This window comes from Puma concolor, chromosome E4 (genome assembly GCF_028749965.1).
Source record: "Puma concolor isolate L17-30 chromosome E4, mPumCon1.1.hap2, whole genome shotgun sequence".
In the NCBI taxonomy this organism is placed as follows: Eukaryota; Metazoa; Chordata; class Mammalia; order Carnivora; family Felidae; genus Puma; species Puma concolor.
The window spans coordinates 50,734,399-50,759,517 of record NC_141683.1 but is presented as its reverse complement, the minus strand read 5'-3'; the positions used below and the strand labels follow the sequence as shown (position 1 = coordinate 50,759,517).

Sequence of the window (25,119 nt, the reverse complement as noted above, 5' to 3'; positions counted from 1 at the left end):
GCACAGCAGTCTGGAGAATGAGAGGCTTTTTCTGACACCCGGCATGTGGGAAAAGGATAGTCCAACATCAACAGATAAGAAATTAATTTGCCACCCATCATAAAAACACAGCAGCAGCCGCTTAGAAGTACATTTATAACCCCTTAATTTCAGAGAGGTATGTAGCAGAAGACAGAAGGTCCACTCTGTCAAAAAAAAAAAAAGGAAAATGGAGGGGTTGGTTTCATTTCTAATAGGGCACCTGAAGTTAAAGAAGAAAGAGAAAAGAGGCCTTAGGACACTTATGAGACAGAAATAATGGAAAGGCCCCTGACCTTCTTTGAAGATGTGACGTCTTCCTAAGCCTAGTACCCTCACACTTCCAGACAGCCAAGGACAGGGCTTCAGGCAAAAAGAAAAGAACTGGGGCAAACTGGTAGATAATTGTGTACAAGACAAATCCCTTCGCCTCCGTTGGTTGTGAACACTACTATTCAAATAATATCCACAGTTTCTCACTTGCTGACACTTATTAGAACTTTTAGAATTTTATAGAAGTACCCTACAAAAAGAAAACACAATGCCTTTCTAAACAAAAATTAGGATTTGTCAGCAAAGGGCATCGTTTAGTAAATGGCCCATTCCTGGACATAACAGAGTATTCCTAGCAATGTAACTCACAGAGAACAAAAAAAAACATTTACTTCCAGATGGAAGATTCTTCTTTCTCCACCCGCTGCCCCATGCTCTGCAGCTTTGGTCTGATGTAATTAGCATATAACACTGCATAAATCTAAGGTATACAACGGTGATAATTAAGTGTACATATATAATGTTAAATGATTACCACAATACGGTTACTTAACAACTCCATCATGTCACATAATTACCCTGGGTGTGGTAAGAGGATTTCAGAACTACTCTCTTAGAAACTCTCAAGCATATAGTATCATTAACTACTGTCACCATGCTACACATTAGATCCCCCAAACTTATTCATCTTGTAACAGGAAGTTGGCACCCTTTGACCTACAGCTCCCCACTTTGCAGTCCCTGGAAACCACCATTCTATGCTCTGTTTATGTCAGTTTGACTTTTATAGGTGGAAGATTGTTCTTAAGTTCCATTGCTAAATCATACATTGCTAAATCATACATTGCTAAACAATTAACTGTATCTAAATGCAACAAGTTTATAATTAAGAAAAAAACCAAAGAGCCCTGTGTATAGTGTATAGATGATTAACTTACAAATTTCAATCTATTAAAGATAGCTTAGAGATCACATATATGTATGCGCACAGAATATTTGAAAATGGGATTTTCTCCTTGTTTCCAAATCTATCCATTCAATAAATTTACATGAACTACTAAGGGATCAGGATGGAGGAACAGCATGGAAGGCTTTTTTTTATTTTGCATCCCTGAAATACAGCCAGATCAACACTAAACCACCCTGCACACCTAGAAAACTGATTTGAGGATTAACACAACAATCGGCACAACCTGAATCACAGAACCCAGAAGGTATGCAGCACAGAGAGGTCAAACGGGGGAGAGAGAAGCCACAAAGGACAGGGAGCTGCTTTTGCTTGCAGAGAGAAGACAGAGATGGGGGGTGGGGGAGGGAGGTGGTGGGATGGGGTATGGGAAATCATCCACCCCTCTGCCCGAAAGCAGCTGTAGAGAAAAGAAAGAGTACATGAGGGACTGAACAAAACAAGGGAAAAAGGAGAAAGAGGATTTAAATTCCAGTGAGACTCTATTAACAGGGGGAGTGCAGACTATGAAACTCCATAGGTCAATACCTGGCAGTGCTCTGGCAAATCTCTGGAAAATTCCCAGGAGCAGACAGCGAGATCCAAGGTGTCCTTGGGCCACATGGGAGAGGCGATTCCCCTGCTGGGAGGACATTTGATAGAGGCTGTGCAGCCACCCCACAGGCAAAGGTCCCAGAAGATCCTGGAGAATAACCACATTCACTGGTGCTGGGACAAGAACAAGCCTAGAGCCAGATATGTGTTGTGATTTACCACAATCCCAGAAACAATGCTGCTAAAAGATCATGTGAAACTTTTCTGGGGCGGGATGGGACCTAGCCACAGTCTCTACGCATCAGAAGCAGCATGGTCTCATGAACATTCCTGGGGGCAAGGGGACACACGGCCATTGCTCAGTGAGACCCTCCCCCAGGGCGTCTGAATGGGTCAAAGCCGCAGTCCCTCAGAAATAATGGGTTGGGAAACACAGCCACATCTGAAGTAAAACTCAGGAGGGAGGTGCCGCCTGACAACCTGATGGCTTGGTCACAGACAGTGTAAAAGCGGGGAGTGGACTCAAGCCAGAGACAAAGGAGGGGTGCGTGATTGCTGGTCAGGGAGAAGAGAGTTCTGATACCAGAGACTGGGTGCCATTTTCACCCTTCATGCATGCACATAAAAACCTACATGTGCCACAACAATCCACCCCAGTAAACTAAGCAGCAGCATCTAGTAGACAATGGTTTAGCCGTTACACTAAGCCCTGCCCAACTGGGCCAACCACGCTCTTCAGAAACACCACAAGTCTCTCCACGTGCTTAGTTTATGGACTATAAAGTGCTTCATAGCTTGACTTCTAGGAGAAACTGATGTAATTTCAATGGTATTTCAGTATGTTCGCTGGTCCATCTATTTAATTTTTTTCTTTTTCTTTTTACAGAAAGAGAAAAAAATTATTTTCACTTCCCATTTTTATTAAAAATATTTTTCTTTAATTTTTTACTATGTTTTTTACTTTTTTGCAAATTTCCCACACTCTATTTTACTTCCATTTCATTTTATTTTATTTCATTGTATTAATTTTTTCAAATTTTCAAACATTTTCCTTTTTTTCTTTCTTCTTTTTCTTTTCTTATCTTTCCCTGTTTTTCTCTAATCTATCAAGCTCCTTTCAATAGCCAGACCAAAACACACCTAAGATCTAGCATCATTTATTTGGTTTTTTTTATGTGTTGTTTTAAATTTTTTAATTTTATTTTTTTACCTTATCGATTCCTTTTCTTCCTTCAAAATGACAAACCAAGAAATTTACCCAAAAAGGAAGAACAGGAAGAAATGACAACCAGAGACTTCATCAACACAGATACAATCAAGATGACTGAACCAGAATTTAGAATCAAAATAATAATACTAGGCTGGGGTTGAAAACAGATTAGAATCCCTTTCTGCAGACATAAAAGCTAGGAAGGATGAAATAAAAAATGCTAAAACTGAGCTGCAATCTCAAATGGATGCCACAGTGACAAGGATGGATGAAGCAAAGCAGTGTATCAGTATTGTAGAGGACAAACTTATGGAGAAAAATGAAGCAGAAAAAAAAAGGGAGACTAAGGCCAAAGAGCATAACTTAAGAACGAGAGAAATCAGTGACTCATTAAGATGGAACAACATCAGAATCATAAGGATCCCAGAAGAGGAAGAAAGAAAAAAAGGGGTAGAAGGGTTATATGAGCAAATCATAGTGGAAAACTTTCCTAACTTGGGAAAGACACAGTCATCAAAATCTAGGAAGCGCAGAGGACTCCTATTAGATTGAGCAAAAACCGACCATCAATAAGGCATATCATAGTCAAATTCACAAAATACTCAGGCAAGGAAAGAATCATGAAAGCAGCAAGGTAAAAAAGTCCTTAACCTACCAGGGAAGATAGATCAGGTTTGCAACAGACCTATCCACAGAAACCTGGCAGGCCAGAAAGGAGTGGCAGGATGTATTCAATGTGCTGAATCAGAAAAATATGCAGCCAAGAATTCTTTATCCAGCAAGGCTGTCATTCAAAACAGAAGGAGAGATAATCATTTTCCCAAACAAAAATTAAAGGAGTTAGTGACCACTAAACGAGCCCTGCAAGAAATTTTAAGGGCGACTTTCTGAGAGGAGAAAAGACAAAAAAAAAAAAAAAAAAGCACCAAAGACTAGAAAGTACCAGAGGCCACCACCAGAAACTCCAACTCTAGAAGCAACATAATGGCAATAAATTTGTATCTTTCAATACTCACTCTAAATGTCAATGGATTCAATGCTCCAATCAAAAGACACAGGGTAACAGAATGGATAAGAAAACAAGATCCATCAATATGCTGTTTATAAGAGACCCATTTTAGACCTAAAGACACCTTCAGATTGAAAGTAAGGGGATGAAGAACCATCTATCATGCTAATGGTCACCAAAAGAAAGCTGGAGTAGCCACACTTATATCAGACAATATAGACTTTAAAGACTGTAACAAGCGTTATATCATAATTAAAGGGTCTACCCACCAAGACCTAACAACTGTAAACATTTATGCTCCAAATGTGGAAAAACCGAAATATATAAATCAATTAATCACAAAGACAAAGAAACTCATTGATAGTAACACCACAGTAGTAGGGACTTCAACACCCCACTTACAGCAATGGACATTTCATCTGAACAGAAAATTAACAAGGAAACAATGACTTTGAATGACATAGTGGACCGGATGGACTTAACAGATATAGTCAGAACATTTCATCCTAAAGCAGCAGAATACACATTCTTCTCCAGTGCACATGGAACATTATCCAGAATAGATCACATACTGGGACACAAATCAGCCCTCACAAGTACAAAAAGACTGAGTTCCTTACTGTGCATATTTTCAGGCCACAATGCTAGGAAACTCAAAATCAACCACGAGAAAAAAAGTGGAAAGATAACAAATACTTGGAGACTAAAGACCATCCTACTAAAGAATGAATGGCTGACCAAGAAAAAGGGGAAACAAAAAGTACACAGAAGCCAATGAAAATGGTAACACCACAGCCCAAAACCTCTGGGACACAGCAAAGGTGGTCATAAGAGGAAAGTATATAGCAATCCAGGCCTTTCTAAAGAAGGAAGAAAGGTCTTAGATATACAACATAACATTACACCTTAAAGAGCTGGATAAAGAAGAGCAAATACAACCCAAAACCAGCAGAAGACAGGAAATAAACATTAGAGCAGAAATCAATGCTATCAAAAACAAAAAAAACAGAACAGATCAATTAAATCAGAAGCTGGTTCTTCGAAAGAATTAACAAAAGTGATAAACCACTAGCCAGTTTGATCAAAAGGAAAAAGGACCCAAAGAAATAAAATTAAGAATGAAAGAGGAGAGATCACAACCAACACAGCAGAAATACAAACAATAGTAAGAGAATATTATGAGCAATTATATGCCAATAAAATGGGCAATCTGGAAGAAATGGACAAATTCCTAGAAACATATACACTACCAAAACTGAAACAGGAAGAAATAGAAAATTTGAACAGACCCATAACCAGTAAAGAAATTGAATCAGTAATCAGAAATTTCCTAAAAAACAAGAGTCCAGGGCCAGATGGCTTTCCAGGGGAATTCTACTGAACATTTAAAGAAGAGTTAATACCTATTCTCTTGAAGCTGTTCCAAAAAAATAGAAATGGAAGGAAAAATTGCAAACTCTTTCTATGAAGCCAGCATTACCTTGATTCCAAAACCAGACAGAGACCCCACTAAAAACGAGAACCACAGACCAATTTCCCTGATGAACATGGATGCAAAAATCCTTAACAAGATATTAGCCAACCAGATCCAACAATACATTAAAAAAATTATTCACCACAACCAAGCAGGATTTATACCTGGGATGCAGGGCTGGTTCAATATCCACAAAACAATTAACGTGATTCATCACATCAATAAAAGAAAGAACAAGAACCACATGATCCTCTCAATAGATGCAAGAAAGCATTTGACAAAATACAGCATTCTTTCTTGATAAAAACCCTCAAGAAAGTAGAGATAGAAGGACATACCTCGAGATCATTAAAGCCATATACGAAAGACCCAATGCTAATATCATCCTCAATGGGGAAAAATTGAGAGCTTTCCCCTTAAGGTCAGGAACAAGACAGGGGATGTCCACTCTCACCACTGTTATTCAACACAGTATTGGAAGTCTTAGCCTAAGCAATCAGACAACACAAAGAAATAAAAGGCATCCAAATTGGCCAGGAGGAGATCAAACTTTCACTTTTCGCAGATGACATGATCCTCTATATGGAAAACCCAAAAGATTCTGCCAAGAAACTGCTAGAACTGATCCATGAATTTAGCAAAGTCACAGGATATAAAATCAATCCACAGAAATCAGTTGCATTCCTATACACCAACATTGAAGCAACAGAGAGAAATCAAGGAATCGATCCCATTTACAGTTGCACAAAAAACTATAAAATACCTAGGAATAAATCTAACCAAAGAGGTGAAAAATCTACACACTGAAAACTATAGAAAGCTTATGAAAGAAATTGAATAAGACACAAAAAAATGGAAAAATATTCCATGCTCCTGGATAGGAAGAGCACATATTGTTAAAATATCAATATTACCCAAAGCAATCTACATATTTAATACAATACCTATCAAATAACACCAGCATTCTTCACAGACCTAGAAGAAACAATCCTAAAATTTGTATGGAACCAGAAAAGACCCTGAATAGCCAAAGCAATCTTGAAAAAGAAAACCAAAGCAGGAGGTATCACAATCCACAATATATAGTTGTACAATATATACAACTATATATTGTATATAGTTCAATATACAAACTATATTGAATATAGTTTGTATTCAAGCTATATACAAAGCTGTAATCATCAAGACAGTATGGTACTGACACAAAAACAGACACTCAGATCAATGAAACAGAATAGAGAACCCAGAAATGGACCCACAAACATATGACCAACTAATCTCTGACGAAGCAGGAAAGAACATCCAATGGAATAAAGACAGTCCCTTCAACAAATGGTGCTGTGAAAAATGGACAGTGACATGTAGAAAAATGAACCTGGATCACTGTCTTATACCATACACAAAAAGAAACTCAAAGTAGATGAAAGACCTAAATGTAAGACAGGAAGCCATCAGAATCCTCAAGGAGAAAGCAGGCAAAAACCTCTTTGACCTTGGCCACAGCAACTTCTTACTGAACACATCTCTGGAGGCAAGGGAAACCAAAGCAAAAATGAACTATTGGGACCTCATCAAAATAAAAAACTTCTGCACAGTGAAGGAAACAATCAGCAAAACTAAGAGGCAACCAATGGAATGGGAGAAGATAGCTGTAAATGACCTATCAGATAAAGGGTTAGTATCCAAAATCTATAAAGAACTTATCAAACTCAAACCCAAAAGACAAATAATCCAGCGAAGAAACGGGCAAAACACATGAATAGACACTTCTTCAAAGAAGACATCTAGATGACCAATCAACACATGAAAAAATGCTCAACATCACTCATCATCAGGGAAATAGAAATGAAAACCATGATGAGCTACCAGCTCACACCTGACAGAATGGCTAATATTAACAACTCAGGCAATAACAGATGTTGGCGAGGATGCGGAGAAAGAGGATTTCTTTTCCACTGCTGGTGGGAATGCAAACTGGTGCAGCCACTCTGGAAAACAGTGTGAAGGTTTCTCAAAAATTAAAAATACAACTACCCTACGACCCAGCAATTTCACTACTAGGTATTTTTCCAAGGGATACAGGTATGCTGTTTCGAAGAGGCATATGAACCCCAATGTTTACAGCAACACTATTGACAATAGCCAAAGTATGGCAAGAGCCCAAATGTCCATCGATGGATTAATGGATAAAGATGTGGTACATATATACAATGGAGTACTACTCGGCAATCAAAAAGAATGAAATCTTGCCATTTGCAACTATGTGGATGGAACTAGAGTGTATTACGTTAAGTGAAATTAGAAAAAGACAAATATATGACTTCACTCATATTAGACTTTAAGATACAAAACAGATGAACTTAAGGGAAGGGAAGCAAAAATAATATAAAATCAGGGAGGGGGATAAAACATAAGAGACTCTTAAAAATAGAGAACAGAGGGTTGCTGGAGGGGTTATGGAAGGGGAGATGGGCTAAATGGATAAGGGGATTAATGAATCTACTCCTGAAATCATTGTTGCACTATATGCTAACTTGAATGTAAATTAAAAAATAAATTCTTTTAATAAATAAATAAATAAATAAAAATTTACATGAATGCCTGCTATATAGTTACCAGTGTGCTAGGCACAGAGTTGCAATGATGACTGATATACAGTCAAATAGGAGAGAGAGATGGGTACTTATAATTTCAAAATAATGAGCTGTTTGGGCATGACGGTAAGAACAAGACAGCATGATTGACAAAAGGGGATGATATGTTCTAGTTGATGGAGAAGGTGCAGTGGGAAGATAGAGTGTTAGTGGAAGGATAGGAGAAGCACACAAAAAGTCAATGGTCACTCTTTAGTTATGACATATAACTGGCTTGAAACAGAAGAAGGAATTGTGTAGGCACAAACTAAGTGAGTGACTGGTTCTTGATGAACAAATTCCTAAGTAATGATTACAGTTATTTCGTTGGTATTTCTTGACTATCTGATTTACTTTCCTAAAACATAAGAGCGACATTAGAATGACTTCTTCCATGGGACTTGATTTATTGAGTTTGATGATACTTGTGGTAAATTTTTCACTGTAATTTTCCCCTTCTAGCTTTTCCTAACATAGTATTTACCGAAAGAAACTGCAAAAAAAGATGTAATCACCTTGACTCAAGGCATGATACCCTTGATTTCCTGTCCTTTTATCTCTCCTGTAACGCTGCTCTGACCACAAATACCAGGAAATCTGAAGCAAACAAACACGGTGATGTTTGTGGGACATGTTCTTCTTGCAAGGTCTAAATGCAACTTCCTATATCTGGCCTGAAACATGATTCTTGCTGTTTACTTCTTCTTGTATTTCCCATGACAACTAAGATTCCAGTTTGATTTTAGACCAAACTGCATTAGACCATCTACAATGGGGAGTTCATACGAGAAACAAGGGTAATCTCTCTGTAGCCAGAGATCCATTCATTTTAGAGTGAGGCAAGGGTAAAATCAGAGCCACAGGTTAAAAGCCCCATGCCCATAATTTTCTCCTTTATTCACTTTTTCTGTGATGCACTTGGAGACATGCTCATGCACTGATGAACAATTGTACTCTGCATTTTGCATTCTGCTTTGTTTGTGGAGACCTGGAGAGATTTGTGGACACTGGGATAAATTATGTGAGGTGATGTGACTATTCTTTACTGTTCTGGGTGATGAGAGCTGGAAGCCCATGGACATCTAGAGAAATTATTTTCAGAAAATGAGCAGTGGTGGTGGATCATGTGATGAACTCTGGGCACAGAAATAAATTATGGTCTGAAACAGCCTGGACATTCGTTATTCCTGATGGAGCTAGGCCCTCATTTGGGTTTGGAGATTGTTGTGATGTATGTACCTCAAGCAGAAAATTCCTCAACCCTTTGTTACAAAATGAACTCACGAGCTGCAGGTAAGGTATGAGCCACTGATCATCCAAAATTTGAGAGCTGTTTTCCTTGCTCTCATTTCCATATTTACGATATACTGGAGAAGGGTTCTGAAAATTAACCCCTTCACTGATCATTAAGCCATAGTAAACTCTTAGACTGCATTACAGGAATTTTAGAGTCCCTCTAAATTCATGAATCCAGTTATGCACAAAAATTTCTCACAAGGATAATTGGAGGGGCTTTTCTTTCAAGGGACATAATAAAAACAACAGATCTTATCTTTCATTGGATAAAGCCATTAAAAAATTGAGCATTTCATTTGGCGCCATGGTAGCTGCATAATGAACCAATTAGAAGATGTCCTGTCTTGATTACATGATAAAAGCCTAGATAATTCTCTGATGTTGACTTTTCATGAATCGTGGCTTCCATCACAGAAAAGCCATTTAAAATATCCAAAATAGAAAGTTTCCGTTTTCTGGCACAGAACAACATCCTTTTCTTTCTTCCTTTCCTGATTACAACAATCTCAAGGCACAGCACATTTTATTTCTATCAATTTGGATCTCATTTCTGGCCTCATGCCCACTGGGCCTGGTTATGTTAAGGGCATTTTGGAATGTGTTAAGCGGCAGGTGTAATCACTTACATTTTTATACCTCTGAGCATGGTTCAGAAGGGATCCCCAGCATCAGTCTCCTGGATCCTTGGCCCAGGGTTGTGGTATGGCAGGATGTGACTGGCTTGCTCAATAAAGGTCACCTAGCTCTGTATAACTTTTGTCAGGAGATTCTTAGATGCCAATTTTGACTTAAGAATTTAGCTTTAGGAAATGAGTTGATTTCGTTTTCTGATGTTCTGCTAAAGCTGCCATCCTGAGTCTCTAATATGTTAAAGCAGTGCCTAATAGTCAGCAGAAGGACCACTGTCAGCATCCAACTGTTGTGTCTAATAGGGAAAGCTGGATACTCTCTGCCTGTGGACTCTGTGTCACTTGGGAGGCTTGCCTGACTGCTTCTTTTCCAATTCAAACATGTACCTTATAATGTTTTCCTTGGGAGCCGAAAACAACAGTGAATAAGCAAATACTCTGTTGGGGCTGAGTGAGTGGCAAACCTCATAAAGAAAAAGATGATATGAGCCTTATATGGAACACCTAACTCTGAGCTGACTGCTAGCATACTGGGGTGTGTGATCTCTAGAAACATCTTCCCCTAGCTTATCTGGGAGTACCCATGACCTGGGGCTGGCTTATCAGTCAGTCCTACTGTGACCTCATAGAGATCACTGATAGCTAATGTTAAATACCTAGGTGGTACCCACAGCAATTTGGCCTCAGTGGCCAAGGACTCAACTAGAATGGTGTGATTCACTACCTAAGCTCATGGCAGTGAGCTTAGGAAGTAGCTAAAATCACAGGGAGCATGCACAACAGTGTGGGAAAGAGTTGTAGAGCAAGATGCACAGGATTTGGGTTTTGACTACAGCATTTACCATCTGGGTGACCTAAGGCAAGCCTTCCTAATGTTTGATTTTCTCATCCATCCAATCACTTGTTTGACAAATACATATTGACCAACTACTCAGTGTGATGTGCTACAGTAGTGACCAGGAAGCAAGAACAAAGTTGCACAGAGCCTGCAGTCTAGTTGGGGGAGACAATGAACAAAATAAATAGGCAAAACAAAATATGTTTGGTAAGAATGATATTGGAATAAAGCAATACCTATTTCTTAGAATTGCTATGCAGATTATATGAAATAATATCTGGCCCTAAACAAGCTCTAATATTGCAAGAGACACTATCATTAGCAAAGTACTGATAGGAAACAAATTATTTCTGATTGAAGTCCATCTTCTCCAACAAGTTTATAATCTATTAAATTGGGGGAAGCAAGAGTCCAAAAGGACCAAACAGATCACACAAAATATGACCTATATAGGATCACTACTCTGTCCTAGGCTCTCACAACCTTCCTCTTTCTCTCTTTCCGTGAACTTGAAGATTCAGGTCTTCTCGAAACCTGCCATAACCCACCCAGGACAAGACAAAGGTTCCTCTTCTCTGCCACTGATGGCTAAGAAGAATGGAGTCTCCTCTTACAACATGATGGATAACAAGCTTTGCATCCTTTCCATTTAATCTGTTTTTCTGCTATTTCCATATAAAATCAGTTATTTAATAATAATTACAAAAATTAATAAACTTGGGGAACTTACAAGGCCTCCAGCAGCATTGTCCCCGATCTGTGTTTCTGACTTCAGAGGTACTCAGGGACTGAAAAACCCCAATCCTATTCTTTTTCCTCAACACCCTACCCTCTTTCTCCTTCCATTTTCCGGGTCCCTTAGACCTTTACTACTCAAACTGTGGTCCATGGACCAGGAACACCAGCATTATCTGAGAGCTTGTTAAAGATTCAGAGCCTCACAAAGTATGGAAAGAGCCCAAATGTCCACTGACTGATGAATGGATAAAGAAGATGTGGAGATATATAAATACATAGAGATATAGATAGATAGACAGACATAGATATATATAGATATCTACACACACACACACACACACACACACACACAGTGGAACTATTCTAGTGTCCCTTTGTCTTAGTAAATTGCAGGATTTCCCATCTCAGGATGTCCCTTGTTCCATGTTTCATATGGGAAGAATCACCTCACAGTATAAACTCGCAGGAAATCCAGGCATCAGAGAAGCCAGAAGCCTAGCAACGCACAACTGTGTACAGAGTACTACTCGGGGTTCAAAAAGAAAGAAATCTTGCCATTTGCAACAATGTGGATGGAACTAGAGTGTATTATGCTAAGTGAAATCTGTCAGAGAAAGACAAATATCATGATTTCATCTATATGTGGAATTTAAGAAACAAAACAGATGAACATAGGGGAAAGGAAGCAAAAATAAGATAAAAACAAAGAAGGGAGACAAACTATAAGAGACTCTTAATTATAGAGAATAAACTGAGAGTTCCTGGCAGGGTGGTGGGTGGGGGATGGACTAAATGGGTGACTGGTATTAAGAAGGGCACTTGTTGGGATGAGCACTGGGCACTATATGTAAGTAATGAATCACCAGATTCTATTCCTGAAATCATTATTACACTATATGTTAACTAATGTGGATTTAAGTTTTAAAAAATTCAGAGGCTCAGAGCTGCTAAATAAAAATTCTCATTTTAACAAGGTCCTCTGGAGATTTGTATGCACACTGACATTCAAGGAGCACTGCTAGGTTTCTCTGTCTTGCAGAGTGAAGACAGGATAGCAGGTGTCAAAAAATGATTATGATGATAATAGTAAAAACAATCACAGCATGACTACTACTACTGCTACTAACAACAACAACAGGATTTACTGAGAGTGTACTACTTGAAAGGACCACACTAAGGGCTTTCTGTTCATTAGCTCCTTTAACTACCACCTATTCTAGTGTCCCTTTGTCTTAGTGAATTGCAGGATTTCCCATCTCAGGATGTCCCTTGTTCCATGTTTCATATGGGAAGAATCACCTCACAGTATAAACTCGCAGGAAATCCAGGCATCAGAGAAGCCAGAAGCCTAGCAAGGCACAATGTCCACACAAATAGCAATGGGGAGAGCTTTCAGAGTGACCAGAAAAGCAGGCAGCCATGGGGAGAGTCACCAGAACTAGGGTGTGAGAGCAGGGCCAAACAGGAAGGACAGAGGAAGCTAGGCTCTGGGAACAAGCAAAGGATTGCTAGAGAGGCAGCCTGTTCCAGGTCCACTGCCATTACTATCCCTTACCCTTCTGAGTCCATCTCAAGAAAGCTCAACTTCTACCTACAAGATAATAACATCTAGATACACACACACCCAACCCTGATTGCAAGTATTTAGGCAGAGTCAAAGAAGGGCAGGAAACAAACAGCTCCTTCTGACTGAGATGGGACTAGACTGCAGATCCAGATCCAGATACATGTACCAGCCCTGTAAGGATAAAAGCCCCAGGGATTGCGGGATGCTGCAGGAGACTGTGACTGAGCAGATAACTAGGGCCATAATATGAGGAAGCCACGGTTGTATGTCAGTCTTCACATGCATCAGACTGTGGTGGTCCACATCCACAGACACATCCTTGAAAGTCGCTTCACTGTCCTAAAACCAAGAATACCTGGGGACAGAAGAATTGAGTGGGAAAGTGGCCACAAATGGGCACAAGTGCTCCCCAATACTGTGTATGTCCTACCCCTGAGGGCCAGCAGTATTTTCTTCCTATATGAAAGACAATCAAATTAGATCACGGGCTCCCTGAAGTTGGGGAGTAAATATTCTTTCATCTCAGCAGGACCTGGTACAATGACTAACACATCACAGAAAATGAGTGTCTGATCATTAAACAGGAGAAACAAAGACTCATTTCTGGACTAAGCTGGGTAAAAGGGTTAACTTTGCAATGCCTATACCTAAGTCTCTTTTTACTCAAGATTTTCCCACTGTTCAAATAAAGAAAAATGAAGGCCAAAGAGGACATTATCTCTACCTCCCTGGATCTTGAAAGCTGTTTTCCTACTGCTGTTACAGCCCTACACAATTGACACGACTATGTCATATATGTATGTTAACTCCTCTTTATACTGTAAGCTCATTATGAGGAAGGACAAGCTTGATCTTCCTTACATCCCATCACATACAGGACAATGTCTAGAACAAAACAGAGACCCAGCAAGTAACTGTTGAAGTGGAATTGACTTTGAATCCTGGACCCTCTGACTAGCTTGGACCTAAAGGCCAGCTGTGATAAACTCCACTCTAGATTACATCTCTTCTCAAGACATTGTCTCCTAGATCATTGATCTCTGCTCATAGATATGAATGGGTTTCAGCAACATCTAATATCAGGACTGTTGCTGGGAGTGAAACCTACACTCATCTGGGCCATCAATCACGATCTCATATGCTTAAACCAAATGATGTATTGATCCTGACTGCCTGGAAATACACTTGACAAGGACTAGGTGACATTTCAAAGGAGGGACAAGGTATTTTCAAGTCAATTAGAAGCATCAGAATATTCAATGCACAGAGGAGGAGCTTACCTCAAAGGAGCAGCCCCTGAAAATGTGAATTAAACCCCCTCTGATACACCAAATCCTCCAGTACCCTCCAACATCTAAGAGATATGGTTGCCTGCCCCATCACACATGCCACCATAAAGGTCCATGGGTTTCTGCACCAGATCTATAAAATGCAAAGTGGTTGCGATTGTCAGGAAAAATGTAGAGAATATTCACTCACATGGAATCCCAATCTAAGCACCTAAAAATCTTAGGTTTGGAAGATGGTTGCTTTGACTTGATAAATAAAACATAATCCCTTCTGTTTCTAAAGCACTCTGCACTTCTCAGACAACTTTAGTCTCTCATTTAATCTCAGTGGCACCTACTATAATCCTGTAAGAAAGACCAGGCTATCATAATTATGCTCAGATGAGAGGTGAGGAAATTGGAGTCTAAAAAGATATACTGACTTGGTCAAATTCACCCGATTAGATAGTGTCTGACTTTCAACTAGAATCAGACTATCCCAGGGATCTTTCCATTTAACCTTACAAGCTTCAACTCTGACTAGGGTGGGGGAAGAAAGCTTTAGGAAAGGCAAGATACTCCAGGGGATTTCAATTCTGTACATGAGTTTAAAACAAGGGATTGGAAGGGTCATTCATTAGGTCTGCCTGTAGCTTTAATGCCAGACTTACAGTGAGGTAGACAGAGTCCTGCCCTAGAAAGTAGGAGAACTCCTGAGCCTGGATTTCCAAAGACAAGTCAATTACCCAGGGTCGGATTCAGGCTTTACTGAGCCTAAAGCTTATAAATTTGGGAATTTATGTTTTAGAAAAGAATATAAAATGACAAACTCAAAGTTAAGTGTGAAAGTAAATAACTGTTTAGAATGAGAAATCACAATAAAGCATATATTTTTAAAAGCTGACAAATACCACAAATAGCAAAAGTTTTCAGATTTTAAAAAGTAAACTAATACTATTATTAATTGCTTGACAAATCTCTGCATTGCTTCTCTTTTCATACATTATTAAATGCAAAATCACCTCTTCATATGGCAATTGTAAAACAGAAAGACAATTTAATCTTTCCTCTACATAGTTGGTTTATTTTATTAATAAAATAAATTTATTAATAATTTATAGAAGTTTCTTCAAGCTTCATACTTGTAATTAGCAATGCCGTGTACATTTTTAGTATTGTTGGAAAACTTGGGAAAACTTCTGCCAAGTTTCTCTCATATGTGAATATGTGAGCTGAAAGATTTAAAAGATTTTTCCATAGACTAGCTTCTAACTGTCCATTTCAAAACTTGTTTCTCCTCTACTAACTACACACATCCAGTACCAGGCAAAACAGCACATCTTCATATCATGATAGGACTTCCAGGCCTACAACTCTGGAGGTTGGCGATGGCACAGCAGGTGGCAAAAATATTCCTGGCAGCCATTCCTATACTGGGGCAGCTGGCAATAACATAACTATGCGTGGAACCTATATTATCATACCCACTAAACACAAACGAGATGGCTCGCCGCAGCTTCTCCTTAACGGAATTCCAAAATGCCCACAGACATTGCAACATCTCCCTGCACAAGGGAAGCGAAACAGAGGGGAACTTGGAGTTGAAAGAGGCAGCAATCTTAAGCAACTGCACTAAAAACATAAACAAAACAAAACCAAAAACTTTTCTATTCAAAATGTATAATCACATGAATATGTTACCAAGGTCTCTCCCAGATCCTTTGAAAGGGTCTCTGCTAGAGAGACACTCTGCAAATGTCCCTTTTGCCCCCTGGTGTTCTTGCCTATCAATCAGAGGAGGCAGCCAATCATTTCTACTCGTTGAAGAAGATGTAGGACTGACCTGGATTAGAGATGACTTCACAGGGACTAAAGGGGTTCTTACATCCTGGTCCACAATGTCTGGTATCTGCCACACCCATCCTCAGCTGGAGGTGCAGGATCAAATGGGATCAGCTGAATACTGTGTGGGGTACAGAAAGCACTTAGAACTGCTTGAAGACAGAACAAATTAAACACAAGTCAAACACAAAGATACAAAAAGGTTGTTTTGTAGACTCCCTGGAGTCTGCTATTAAGCCTTCTCCGCTCTGGTACTGAAAGGCTGGTCAATTAATCCCACCGCACCCTGGCATCCTGGCTTCCATGTCTCTCCAGTGTCCAGGCTTTAATGCAGATCTGGATAATGGCTCTCTCCTCCCTGCAACCAGGCCAGGCAGCCTCATGACGCTTTACTCCAACAAATCTCCGACAGCGCCAGTAACTGCTGCCACTCACTGCTTCTTTAAGGGTCTTAACAAAACTTGCTTAATCCTCCTGGCATGGAACCCAGCTGCAGCGGGGCAGGTTTTATGGAGTGTGTAATCACAGGATTTTGTACCCATCGTTACAGGGCTCCAGCTTCCTTAGCGTGACGTGTGCCACCCCCACTGCCCTGTGCACTGCAGGGCAGTCCCTAGCACTGCTCTGCTCTGCTCCTCTCCCTACCGCTGCTGCGCAGTGTGGACTGAATTTTGTGTTATTCTGTGCAGAGTGCAGAACAGGGAGGGAGAGGGAAAGGGAAATAAACAGGGAAGGAAGACAGATGTCGAAAAGACAAAGGCAGAGATAAAGTGAAGAAAAAGTTGGAGAAAACTGTATCGAGTCCCTAAGGAAATCAGATGGAGATGTTCTTTTAGCTCAGCCAAAGGAAAGAGTGAGCTTGTGTTTTTAAGCCCGCAGGCTGTTGGCAAGGAAAATAAACCTCCTAACAGACCCTGATGGTAGCAAGGAGGAAAGGATAGGAAAGTGAGGACAGTTGAGTGGGGGAGTTGGGAGAGACCCCTAAAGAATCCTAGAAGAATACTTTGAAAGCAGAGTGTTGTTTTACTCAGGAACGCTTGGCACTGACTTCAGCCATTGACTTTTCCATTACAGGTTGTGGATCAGTGAAATAAACCAGCATTTACATTAATGTAGAGATCAAATGGATGAATCCTGAGTGTATTGTAGCCTGGGGAGGTAGGAACTTCATGGCATGCCAAACTCAATGGTTATTATTGTCACGGATATCATCAACAATACCACTTTCATCATTATTGCTCTTTTAGATGAGAAAACTCTTCAAGAATAGGCTCCTGTAATTCTAACTTCCCTCCCCACCTTGTGTCTTCTGCTTTAACAGACCCCAGGGCACAGCAGCACAGACATCTTCCCCATGTGGCTCTCCGTGCTCTCCCCTTGCCCTTCAAAGTTCTTCCATATATGTGATTGTGTGGATTCTGGTGTGACATCAAACCATGGAGTTGTAGGGAGAAACAAGAGAAAAGGACAAAGAGAAAAGACCAAGAAAAAAGCAACAGAATTTAAACATAGAATTGCCTGAAACGTACAAGCACTGTTTATCTAGGTCCTCAGAAACCATATGCAGATCACATGCAAATGAACCCATGGCCCTCTTAACTAATTTGCTACACCTGGATGTGGCTCTTGGGGAAAACCTAATGGAGACACCTGCTATGAACACTGAAGGAATAGTCCCCTTGGTAGTATTTCACCCCTTCTGTTTCTGCTACCAATTTTAACTAGGGGAAGTAATGAGCTGGTGCAAAACAATAACTAAGAGCTGGGGGGGGAAATGTAACCATTGAATTTCATTCAAACTGTCATTATTTTGTGCTGAGAAATTACCAGAGGGCATCGACCTACCCATCAAACCTCAAAATGCAAAACACACTTCACATCCTATGCAAGGGACTTAAGGCAAATTAGAGGTACCAGTGTTTCCAGGCTCTCCCTTTCGTGATGGGAGAGAAGGGGCCCTGTTTCTGCTGTCTGGGATAGGGGAAGGGAGTGTCAGCCTTCATCTCCCAGCAGTCAGCAGGGGGGCCAGGGGAAACAGTTGGACCAAGCCGGCTTCTTGTTTGGAACTTTCTCTGATCTTGGACTGAGCGACAGGTCTGTGATGTTCCCACACTGCGGTAGGAGAAAGCAAATTATGCTCCCTCCTTCATCTGCCTGCCCCACGCTGGAGGGGCTGCTATCAGGGTCTTCTGCACTAACTTCCCAGCTGAGCCCTTTCCTTGAAGTCTCCCACCCACCTGGCTCCTGTGGAGAGGTTGGTCTTTTAGGCTGAGGATGATTCAGGACTAGACAGTCTCAAATTTCCCAAAGATTCAAATGAAGAAGGGGGAGCAGGGACGAAAAGGAGGAATACATGTACAGCAAAGGGGACACTTAATAGGTACTTGAAAGAGGCTTTTGCAACATTAATACATTTTTCATCCTCTAAACATGACTTCCTATATGTGTGGACCATGTAAGATTTGGGGTCCATTTCCCAGAACAGAAAATGGGAAAACATGTTTGTGTGTGTGTGGTCACAGGAACACTATCCTCAAGTCCCCAGGCAGCAGTCTTATGGGAATTCACGGGGTTCACTTCTCTATCTCAATCTGTATCAGTCAGGGTTCAAAGAGGCAGAACCACTAGGATTGTTGATAGGCAGGCAGACAGACAGAGAGAGGGACAGACAGGTTTAGTACAGGGATTAGACTTTATGCAACCTGACACCTGGTTAAATAGGTTTCTTCTATCTTCACAGCTGATGCTAGAGCTTGGAGACCGTGGGGCGGGCAGGCAGTCAGGAGGGTGGGGGAAAGTAAGAACCAGCAGGAACTCAGAAACCACAGGATAAGCTGATTCCTGCTTCTGGCCTTGGTGATGTGGCTCTCCTAAAGCCAGGCTCCTTTATCACGGAGCCAAATACACACATCTGGCCTTAGAGTCAGGAAGACTGGAAGATCCAGAAGAGGGTGCGGCACCTGTAGGCCCAGTGGCTGCTTGGAGCTAACAACGTACAGGAGCTACATAATGGCCGCTGCTTCACTTGCACCCCCCAATTCTCACTCATGAATCTTGCCTGTGGCTTACCTTTGCAAGAAACTTACAGGAAAGGGAGTTCTAGGAAATATAGTTCGACCTGCCCAAGTCTACACATTGCAAAGCCACCACACCATCTAAAGTCTCTCTCTTGGCAATGATTAGGCTCCAGGCTTAGCTTCTGCCAGCAGACTGGGTCTTGTCACAAGCAGGAGTTCTAGGCTTGCAGCACTGGCCCCTAAAAGGGCTGGAGGAAGGACACAGAAGCACATCTGAGCGACCGAGTTTACAGAGTCACCTAAACATGCCAAGGGCCAGATATGGAGAGGGGAGCCTGGCCTGACACAGCCTTCACTCCTCTCCTTCCCCAGCCCCAGGGCACTTGCACCAGTGAAGTGACTATATACTGCCATCTTGCCAACCTCACTGGCAGATGTTGTGGTCTCCTCCTGGGCTGGGGACTTGTTCATCATTCAACTCTGACTGCTAGAGAAAGAGGCTACAGATTTTCTGGAAGACACAAACAGGAAGGCTCTCTTCATCCCTAATTTTCACTTTGATAGTGGGTTTCAATGCAGGGACTTGCAATCAGCTGGGTTCTACTAGTGCTACTGTGGAAACGAAGGAAAATTGCCTGGGGTTGGATAAAAAGGAGCTAGATGTTCCGGCCCCATGTTGGCATGCACAGAGATTATTAAACTCATTAACTGAACTAGGGCTTTGCCAGGACCCCAGGCAAGTGTGTGGGACTGGGCACACGCACGACTCATAAGAGAATGAGTGCATCCAAAAGGTGACAGTGATGGTTGGAGAAGAGGTGGGTAGCTAATCCCTGACACTCCTTTCAGTGAGGCAGGGCTCAGAAATGCCCCCCTTTCCTGGACAGCCCTGTGGGAATGTCAGCCACTCAATCCTAGAGAGGCCTGTTTCAGCACAACAGACGTGCACCCCCGTGCTGATGCTCAATCTAACTTACCAGATGGCATTGAAAAGTCACAGCTTCCGTTTATCTTACCCTGACAAGGTTGCAGAAGGGTAGAAATGAAACACTTCTTCCAAGTGAAATAGTGTCTGTTCTGGCCCCGGGAGGCTTCCTTCCAACACAAAAGTGCGGAGGCTTGCATGTGCATGTGTGCACGTGTCTGTGTGCTGTGTGAGCAGGAGGCTGGGGCTGGGATGGGAGAAAGTGTGATCCCAAAACCCTACTCTCTTCTTGTGTCCTTGAAAACTCTAACGCTGAAAACCAAATAGCCTAGGTCACAGAACAGGCACACAGACCAGTCTTCACATGCATCAGGTAAAAAACAAATTAAATGTACAAGTAGTTAATTCAAAATCAGTCTTCACAGTCTAGAATGTCAGCAGTGTATCTTAATCAGGGGCATCAAGAAAGTCAAGCAGCCAAGACAAAGATGGCCCCAGGTTGGAGCTCTGTTCTCACTGATACAGTACCTTCAATTATCAAGTCGTGGTACACTGCTGTAAATTAGGAGTTGCTCTGCAAAAGCAATTCAGGGGAGCTGGTCAAGATCATCAGAGATGCTAGAGCTAAAAGTGATACTAGGAGAGACTAAGAAATCAGTGAACTGTGGCAGAATAGGCAGTGAGAGGTACAGAAAGCACAACTAGCTTAGTCTCTACTTCCAGGGAATGACAGAACAGATCCCTAGCCTCGGTTTCCTCACCTGTAATATCAAGATAACCTATCTCTATCCCAGGGTTTCTCCCCAAATAACTAAGAAAGTATGCATAAACATGTATACCCGATTTAAAAAAATAAAGCTAATATTTGAGACCTTCCAAATGTCCGTAATAGCTCTCATTCTATTCATTAGTTATTTGATTCTTTGAATGTTTCATTTTACATATGAGGAAACTGAATCTCAACAGGTTAAGAATCCTGTCCAAAGTCACACCAATAACAAACAGAAAGGCTAAGATTTCAAGTCAGGCTGCTGACATCAGAGACCACCTGTTCATCTTCTTCCATTCTGCCTGCCTTTCAATGCCATGATTGGCCATAGTCAACCAAAAGCATTTCCCCATTCACACTTCTGAATTCAGGCTTTCTCAGCTCTGGGACTTTGCAGAAATGTAAGTAGAGTAAGTTTGATATTCACATCACAGTGTTATGAAAGCTGCATCTCTGTTGTAGCTTACCTGAGCCTGGATTTCAAAACTTTTGCCTGCCACAACCTGCTCTTTAACCTTCAATTCTGGACCCTATATGTGCCTCTTGGAAGAATAAGCTCTTAATTATATTCTTGCCTGAGACCTCCTAGACATTCTTCCAGGGGCAGAATCTACTAACACTGACCCGTAAGTCTTTCTGAGACTCAGCCTTGCCTCTTAGGGTAGCTAACATCTTGTTTCTTCCAATACCATAGATAAATGCATTCTGGGTCATGCATTCTTTGTGTCTGGCCCAGCAAAAACATTAGAGCCTCTGTACTGGGCTTGGTCCCAGTATAAGAAATCCTACTCCTTCTTCTTGATAATCCATGTAGACTGGCAGGGGAGGTATCCACTGAGCACCAAGCTTGAGCCACTGTGAAGAAAGCTGATCCTTGCATTGGTCAGGGCAGGAGGAGAATGTAGCCAAATTTTGGCATCATTAAACCGGTCAACCAGCTGCAAGACATTACCAGCTGCTGTGTTAATCATTAATGAGGCAGACAGTGCCTGTTGCCTGTGTAGTGAACCAAACATTATGACTTGGGTTTTCATTTCATGTAAAATTAACTCGCTGAAGGAAGAATCGGCCTCCAGCTTGTGAGAGACGGAGCTGCTGGCACCAAGAGGGGACTGGCAGGCCAGAAGCACAAAAGGAACATAAAGTCCTCACTGACATGATCCAACTGTTTGTATGCGGGCCGTGTCTTCTAATTCAATTCGATCTCAGCTCCTCAAACCTGCCGATCAAAATATTTCTGTGTTCCCAAGCAGAGCCTCCACGTGTCACAGCTCCTTTCCACTGTGGCATGTGCTGATGGCTCTCTAAATTACTTTTACTATGGCTTCAAAACTAGGCCAAGTGCGCCCACTTGGGAGCGGTCCCACTCTGTATTTTTGGGTTGTATTTTCTTATTCAAAAAAAAAGGTAAGTGATTTTGAAAACTTTTTAACATGTTTAAACACACACAAAGGCAGAAAGAATAATAGAATGAACACCCACCCACATTTTCCTTCAGTAGCAATCGATATTTTACCAATCTTGTATCTATCTTCTCAGGTTTGTTATTTTTGCTTTCCCTGGAAAATTTTGAAGCAAATTAAAGACTTCATGCCATTCTGCCCCAATTCTTTAGTGTGGATTTCTGACTGATAAGAACATTACCTATCCATCTATGAATATATAACCACTATGCCATTATTAAACCTAAAAAAAACTGACAAGTATTTATTACCATGAAACAATGTAAATATATTCAAATCTCCTGGATTGTCTCAAATCTGTCAGTTTACAAGTGGTTGTTCTATTCAGCATCTAAACATGGTCCACACGTTGCATTTGGTTATCAGGTTTTATTTTGTAACACTCCTCCCTTTTCTTCATTCTCATCCTTTTTCTCAGAACAGTTAGTAAAACTGGGTCAACAGTTCTCTAAAATGTCCTATATTCCAAATTTGGTTGATTGCTTCCTCATGGTGTTACTGAACTTGTTCTTCTATCCTCCGTATTTACTATAAACTGGAGGTTAAAGCTGGAGGTTTGATTAGATTCAGGTACATTTTTTTTTTAATAAAAAGATTCATAGTTGGTGCTGTATGCATCTTATTGCACCATATCATAAGGTATATAGTATTTGGGGGTCCCATTTTCACTGATGCTAAGATTGAACAATGGAGTCAGTGGATTCTGCCATTATAATATTCTTCACTAACCTCTCTCCTAAAAATTGTGCATCACTTGATCAACTGATGACCCGTTGTCTCATTAGAGGTTGCAAATGAGAATTTTAAATTCCATTAACAAATTCTGTAAAAAGGACCTGTCTTTACCAGCCACTGATTTTCCTGAATACAGTTCCTACAGGAAAGGCAAGATAACTGTGTAACTCTTTCCCATTTTTTAACCAATCTTCAGAGTAATGAACTGTGCCCTAGAAGTGCCCTAGAAGTGCCCAACACTGACCACTTTTTATTATCAGTTTGAAGTCATGGGTTCTTACATGTTTCATGTGTTTCAACTAAATGTAGTTATTGTTCTTTTTAATGATCAACTTTTCCAATGGAGCCAGCTGGAAGTCTTCACAATTTGGCATCATTGTTCTTTTGATGTGACTATTAGCTTTTTAAAAATATTTTTATTGTAGTATAATATATATGACCAAAATTTGCCACTTTTACCATTTTTAAATGTACAGTAGCATTAATTACATTTGCAATATTGCACAATAATCACCACTATTTCCAACTTTTCCATTACTCCAAACAGAAACTCTGTACCCAGTAAATAATAATTCTTCATCCACACCCCCAGCCTCTAATAACCAATAATCTATGTCTCTAGGAGTTTGACAATTCCAGATACTTCTTATAAATGAATCATACAATATTTGTCCTTCTGTGTCTGGTTTAGTTCACTGAACAACTTTTCCAAGATTCATCAATTTCCATCATGTATCCATCTATGTTCACTCGTTTTTATGGTTTAATAATATTTCATTGTATGGACTACATTTTGTTTATCATCTATCAATGGACACTTGGAATTGTTTCCACCCTTTGGCTGTTGTAAGTAATGTTGCAATAAACAATAGCACATCTTCATCTGTTTAAGCCACTGTGTTTGGATATATACCTAGGAGTGGAATTGCTAAGTTAATTCTATGTTTAACTTTTCTGAAGAACTGTTTAACTTTTTAAGCCAAACTGTTTTTCACAGCAGTTGAACCATTTTACCACCAGCAATGTACAAGGGTTCCAATTTCTCCACATTCTCATTGATGTGACCCGTAAGTCTTTGATTCCTTGCCAGTTTTCTGGCATAACATGATGCTCAAAATAATCTTGTATATTTATCGCTCTAAACTTAGAGTCAGCCATTTCTCCAAGGATTCCTGGGTTCTTTGAATTAAAAATAGTATTTAGAGAACACAAACTAGGTACTAGGGGTGCTCATAGATGCTGGATTATTGTTGCTTCTGAGTCATTTCAATGAACAGAGATCTTTACCCTACTGGTGCTCTTTTAATTCCCAGCTTTTTCAGCTGGCAAAAGTTCTTTAAGTAAGAATAAATTCAAATTCAGCACAAAGACCAAATGCAGGGCACTGCCAGTACAACTGGCCTCGAGGTAAAGATCAAATTAAGAGCGGCTACAAGACTTCTTGTTAAGAGTTCAGAAGGATTTGTGGCATTGTCTCAAACACCATCAACTAAACAAAAAAACCTTCTAAGGATCTTTTGGGCATTGTACTAAAGCACCCTAACTTGCAGCTCAAACTGGAAAGAGGTCTACCTCAAAGAGATTTATAGGTGCCTTTCTAAAATAGAAGTGAACCCCCAATAAGATTCATAGAATATTGGGGCGCCTGGGTGGCGCAGTCGGTAAAGCATCCGACTTCAGCCAGGTCACGATCTCACGGTCCGTGAGTTCGAGCCCCGCGTCAGGCTCTGGGCTGATGGCTCGGAGCCTGGAGCCTGTTTCCGATTCTGTGTCTCCCTCTCTCTCTGCCCCTCCCCCGTTCATGCTCTGTCTCTGTCTGTCCCATAAATAAATAAAAAAAAGTTGAAAAAAAAATTTTAAAAAAGATTCATAGAATATTTATAAAGTTTTAAAGATAATTTTACTAAAAAGCAA

General features: G+C 40.6%; 2 long non-coding RNA genes across 2 annotated transcripts in view; one reads left to right on the top strand and one right to left on the bottom strand.

Annotated features, from left to right (window-relative positions):
* The window catches only part of LOC147572665 (uncharacterized), a 416,520-nt gene that overhangs the window by 274,402 nt on the left and 116,999 nt on the right, over positions 1-25,119 (bottom strand). Inside the window, exon 5 of the long non-coding RNA XR_015245909.1 lies at positions 16,298-16,417. This is a non-coding gene — a long non-coding RNA (uncharacterized LOC147572665). The remainder of the gene's footprint in view (positions 1-16,297; positions 16,418-25,119) is intronic.
* Positions 10,592-11,534, top strand: LOC147572666 (uncharacterized). Its single transcript, XR_015246167.1, has 2 exons — positions 10,592-10,902; positions 11,397-11,534. It is a non-coding gene; the product is annotated as an uncharacterized LOC147572666 (long non-coding RNA).